Source organism: Gallus gallus, chromosome 2, assembly GCF_016699485.2.
Source record: "Gallus gallus isolate bGalGal1 chromosome 2, bGalGal1.mat.broiler.GRCg7b, whole genome shotgun sequence".
NCBI classification, from domain to species: domain Eukaryota; kingdom Metazoa; phylum Chordata; class Aves; order Galliformes; family Phasianidae; genus Gallus; species Gallus gallus.
In genome coordinates, this window is record NC_052533.1 from 30,428,838 (window position 1) to 30,435,090 (window position 6,253).

Sequence of the window (6,253 nt, forward strand, 5' to 3'; positions counted from 1 at the left end):
AAGAAAAAATGCAGGTATTACTGAATGACTGATACTGGCATGATTGCTAAGGGGAAATCTTAATAAGTAAGGCACCACATTTATACATAACCGAGAACACATCGTGACAGCCTGGGCAGCCTCTAGTTAATGAGCAGAAAGACTGAATAATCCTCTGGGTCAGGGTGGAGTCACCCTTCATCTGCCTTCGCTGCACTTTTGATTGTACATAAATGGAAGGCACCAATCAGATGTTTGCTGCTTGCTTCTGTTTTTCCCTTTTGCAGAAACCATCCATTTTAAAATAAGAATGAAAAGCATTTACATTAGAATTATGCATATATTTCATTGTGGTTATTGCCTCTATTTATAGACAAACATAATTAAAGCTAACACATGCTTCTTTAATGGTCACTGGCCATTTAAATCAGCCACAGCATTGATGTGCAGTCTCTCCTAAGTCTTACACAAATCATCTGTCTTGGTTCATCCTCTAGAGTTTTATTCATTCCTTTCTCACAAATAAGTGTAATTAACAGTAAATAAGAGCTACAAAGAATAACTACAATACTACACCAAAGGCAGCCTCAATAACTTTTTCAGAGATGTTTTAACTCGGATTTAATAAGATCATTGTGACATTTCTTTCCAGGATCACAGAAAGAATATTTTTGTTTCTGCAAATCTCTCAGCAGAAATTGGCAATTAAAAAGATTAGATCAGTTTGTAAGGAATGCACCACTGAAATATAAAGTAATTTTTTTTTTAAAGAAAAAAATAAACCGTGCAATTAAAACAGATCCATTTTTGTTCCCTGATTCTAAGATTAGTTCACTCAGAAACTTGAAGTGTGTGAATAATCTCTGCTTTGCAGAACAACAGTGAAGTCAGTGGTGTGTAGCAATGTTATCTGCATATGAAAATTCCTGTTTTCCCCACCACGCCTGAGTCAGTCTCTGTAGACTTAGCCCAGCAGATCCTCAAAGCCTTTGGAGACCCTCTGGAAGCCAATGGGCCTTGCCAATAGGTAGGACTCTGGATTGGATTTGAAGCTTTATGCATAGTTAAGTTTTTTTACAAGACACGAGTTTTTATTAGTGATGTTTTTGTGTAAGTTAAGGGGGGAAATATTTAAAAGGATTAATTGAGAATGTCACATCTTTTCTGCTGAGAATAAATTCTTTTTGACTAGAACAGGAGACAGTTATGTTCTGAAAAGCATCAAGACTGATGATTTTGTCTATATAGCATTGACCTGGAAGCTCAACCATTCAGACTAATAAATCAGGCAATTTATATTTAATCATTAACTAACTCCCGAGCTGAACAGCTGTTCAAAATTAGAAATGGGTCACCCCAGCCAGGATGACATTACAGGCAATCTATAATGCATTAGAATAAAATTATAGTGATTTTTAACTGTCTGGAAATTTATTACACTGCATGTTCCAACTCTTAAACCCTTGTTAGCCAATGTCACTAGTGATTTATGGTGCTTGGGTGGTATGGTAAAATTACTGAAGATTTAAATAGACAATCATTCTATGTTTAGTAAATCTTCAGATTCCAAAGCTATTTTGGAGAATGAGGTGGGTGCTCTTTATTGTTTATGACTTTCCAGTCAGTGACAACAAAAGGAGAGAATGGATAAATCAAAAAGCTCTCTTGTAAATTAATGGATTTTTGTCTTGTTGCCTTCATTTAATGATTTAAGGAAGAATCCAGTGACTTCTGTAGGAAAAAAATGGCTGTCTAAAATACTTCAAAACAAAAATTTTACATATAAATATTATTGTTACAGATTTCCATGGAAGTAGACCTTTACTAGTTCCTGGTTGAGTGGCTCTTACTAATGTAACTGGGGCTCGGGAGGCCTTCACACTGAATTCCTGCATTTTCATTGTAAAAAATTTCAATGCTAATAGTTAAGCACTGTATTTTACAGATAATTCCATTTCTTTATCTCTTCTGGTTAACTACTTTAGTAAATACTTCTGATTGCTAGAAAAACATAGAAGGAAAATTCTTTATAAATATCAGCTTTAACAGTTGTTCCGTTACTTTGTTTGTTTAAACTTAGAGATTTATTTTTTAAGTTGAAGAAGCTATTGGGGATGCTGTCTATTCCAAGGTTCTCATTAATTTTGATTAGAACAAGTAAATGTCTGGAAAAAAATACATTTTGATTAATGTCATCACTCTGAAAAATAAATGTCTGTACTGATAGTGGGCACAGGACAGTGTGTTTCTCTTCTTTCTTGCTGGCTCTTGATTTACATCAGTCATTCTGCTCTCTGAAATATGGTTTCCTGATTTCCCTGATGCAAGTGAGCAAACTGTGAAGCAACTTCTTTTTTATCCTGGTTCCTATTTATAGGAAAAATGTTTCTACGGGTATTTTAAACAGTACGAATCAGGAAGTCTAGTCCAATTTTACACCTAGAATTTCATCAGTTTTAAGGTGAATCTAATATGTCTTCAAGAACCATGTAGATGTGGCACTGAGGGATGTGGCTCAGTGGGCATGGTGGTGATGGGTTGAAAGTTGGACTGGATGATCTTAGTGGGCTTTTCCAACCTCGTTTCCTCTCCCCTTCTTTTTCTTCCTGATAGCCTCCTTACACTGCCTTCTCTGAATCAGTCCACAAGTGATTGCACTTGACTCAAATCACCATCACCTTGCTGTATCTGTCCGCACATGCCAGATACTGCTGGTGATGCAGTATGCCTGCCACACTGTACCTGCCCTAAGCAAAAGCACCAATTATTTGAGGGGAGGAAAAAAAAGGGGGGGAGGGGGAGGACCATAAAAGGCTTTTAATGAAGAGTTCTATCTGAATTTTTCAGATTCAAAGGGTTCAAATTACCACCAGAAAGCATGCATTTTTTCAAGCCTTAGAGCCTTAGGAAGTCCATCCCTGACTGGCAGAGTACATTTCCTGTAGTGTTTTTGTTTTATTTTTACCATGAGGATTGGATGTTCTGTCACTTCCCAGTTGTTCAGGAAATGATATTTTCCAGTCTTGCTCTGCAGTTTGAAAATGTGCATTGGAGCCAATCTGTTGAAAACCTCAAAGCATAAAAGAAAACTGCATGAGCGGATGTTACATCAGCATCAGCATTTGTGTCTTTCTGTGGAGCCTTCACGAAACCATAGTCAGGAACAGATTTAACGTTTCTGGATTCCTTTTCTAAAGTCACAGAAGGTGAAATTTTATTGTACAAAATGGCAGTCTCCAGTAAGGAGTATGATTTGCTAAAGTCAAAGTCTCTCAAAAATTTGAAGTATTTGTTGTTGACTGTTCATATTTAAAAGTGGTTATAAAATACCTGTTGCAGTCTGATTTCCAGTGTAAGAATTGCAGTACAAAATACTTTCCTCAGTACTTTGAGGATAATGGTAATGAGGAGATAAGGAAAAGAAAATTCCTTTCCTTTCCAATTCTGTGAGAGCCTCTAACCCTTGGAGTTGCCTCCACAAATCTTCCTCACTTGATTGCTTCAGTATTTTATTCTGTGGCCTACTAAATAGGAGCCTTGTATTTCACCTGTTTCTGCCACTTCATTCTTCTCTCAAACACTGTTCATACAGTATGGTGTAGCATGATGTGGTGTGACTGGCATAAAATTACATCATGCCTGGGTTGTTCTAATGTCACTGCCTTTGCAGCACTGCCACCTTGTCTTCCTTGTCCTTCTTCGTTCCTCTCTTCCTCACTGCCGTAGGTGCTTGTGACCTCTTCCATCTTGTACCATATTTCACGTCTGCCACAAATCTTAGTGCTGTACCACAATTAGTGCAGCTGAAGATGCACGTGAAGGGTGGTATGCTTTCCCCTATTTTAAATCACAAAGCTAAGACACAGCAGATGAGCTGAGTTGCCTGAGGACACTCCAGAAATTCACAGTTAAAGCTGCATCCTGACTTCCCAAGGTCAGCACTCAAAGATTCAGCGCCATCTTTTTTGCAGTTATTTGCTTTTTGAGGTTTTAAAAATAATTAGTGTGGAGCTATGTCTTGCTTGGAACAGCTCCCTGATCTTTCCAACCAAAACTTTGTCTGCAGAAAAAGTTCTTTCAAAGAACTTCCTTCCACCTTGCAGCATAACACTAATAGGTAGAAAAAATGCCCTCCCTTAATTCAGTTTTGACAGTGGGACCCTGGAAAACAACATCATTCATTATTTTTCAAGCATCCTATGAAGTGGATGGAAACTTTTAAAAATAAAATAGTTTATACGGTAACATTGTACTTTGAAGATGTGAAACAAAATACGTTATTTCAGATTTGATTATTTTCCAGCAAACAGGGAAGAGTGGAAAAGAATGAGAAGTGTATATAGAAGGTGGCATTAAAAATAGTTAATTTTAGTTATTTTTAATAGTCTTTAGAAAGAACAACAATCGGTACCACGTCATGAAGTGTAAGGCTTTATATTAGAATACATCTCTTGTAAAAACTTGTATTAGAAATCCCGATAGCACTTTGTTGCTTGTTCTTAACCATAAGGAAGGACTTCAGCTCATGGAAGTGAGCATGTTGTTTGTTTTACAGTCCAGAGACAGAAGAAATCACATAGTCATAATTTGGTACCTTTAAATAAATGTGTTATATGCAGTAGATATGAATGTTAAATGTTTCAGAGGATATGAGTCTATCTGGTCCTTCTGTGCTTGATCAAACATGAAGTTTAATTTGGAATCGGGGTTTAGACACTTTTTGACAGAGGTATGTATTTTTCCTACTCTGGCAACTGTGACATTTCTGCCACAGAAACTTCACTGGATGTATTGTTTAGTTCTTATTAGTATGAATGTGCAAATTGGACTCAGCTTACATATATGTAATGATTTTTGCATAAAAATTTACATGCTTTTTGATGTTAGGGTGCATTTTTAAGTTAATCTCAAGTCTGCAAGCCAGCATATAGGACTATATATGTCTAGGAAGGAGTAAAATTTTGACAGAAAAGTATTTAAATACTTGAATGAGGCAGATTTTAGACAAATACTGATAATGCTATGCTTTCCTTTAATTTATGGTGTTAGAATTCAGTCCAGACATTACAAATAGGAAAACCTGGGATAACATGGTGAAGAAATTGGTGGGAATTTGCCTTGTATTTCACTATGAAAAAGTTAGACACTGATTCCAGAAATACTTACTCAAGAGCATGCTTGAGCATTGAATTTGCAATACCAGAATCCATACACACTGAAATTTATGATGTATGGCCTTACTTTCTCAGATATAAATGTATTTTATGAAGTAAGCAACTTAAATAAAAACACATTTTTTAAAATTCAAGATAAACTTCGATACCATAAACCGATTCTTCTGCATACTGAGTCAGTGGGGATCTTCAATATCCTGCCAGGAAAATCTTTAACTATTTCAGCCTAGTTATTGTTGCACCGAGTCCTGCCTTCATGCCTACTAATCTTGCTGGGTTGTTGTGTTTCACCCTGCCTCAAAGTTTCCTGTTCCTGTGATGGAGGGGCCAGACCCTGCCATCCTGATGGATGAAGCTCCAACTGAAGCACAGAGTAACAGGGGACTGCTTGGTGATCAGATGTCAGCAGAACGTGCCACCATTCTGACACACTGTGAGCACTGCCCTCTGATGATAGATCCCTAGAAACAAGAAATTAAATGGACAAAGAATAAATACAGAGCAGACTTTAAAGTCATACATCCAGGAGAGAAGGGTTATGTGTGTGCTGAAAGGCTGGCTTTCATGCTCACTGAACTTCCCCTAAGTTTTGTGTTTGTTCTGTGTTAGAATGCATTTACTTCACTACTTGGAATACTAAAACACTGCTGTTTATTTACCCATAGTATCATTTTCCATTTGAAATGCTGCTTAAAAGGAGGCACTTTGTTGTACTGTGTTCAAGTGTTGAGGAGAGAATAAAAACCAAGTTGGGAAGGGCAAATCAATTTTCCATGGTAAAGTTCAAATCCTGATGGTATAACATCGCTTATTCTGTACAGTGTAGTCAGCAAAACACAGCACATGCACCTAAAGGAGAGGAAAATCCAATTCAGAGTACTGCATTCAAGGCATGAGGCAATATCTGGTCCTTTGCAGATAAACAAGTACAGTTTTAATTCTTATTGCTTTCACTGGACGACTCATAAGTTGACAGCACTTCCATGCAATTGATCTGTTCATATCTTTTTTCATATTCACTTTGATTTAGGGAGACAACTATAAGAGTCTTGAGCTGCTCCAGTTTAAACAGTTATCTGAGTTTACTTTACTGAATTCCA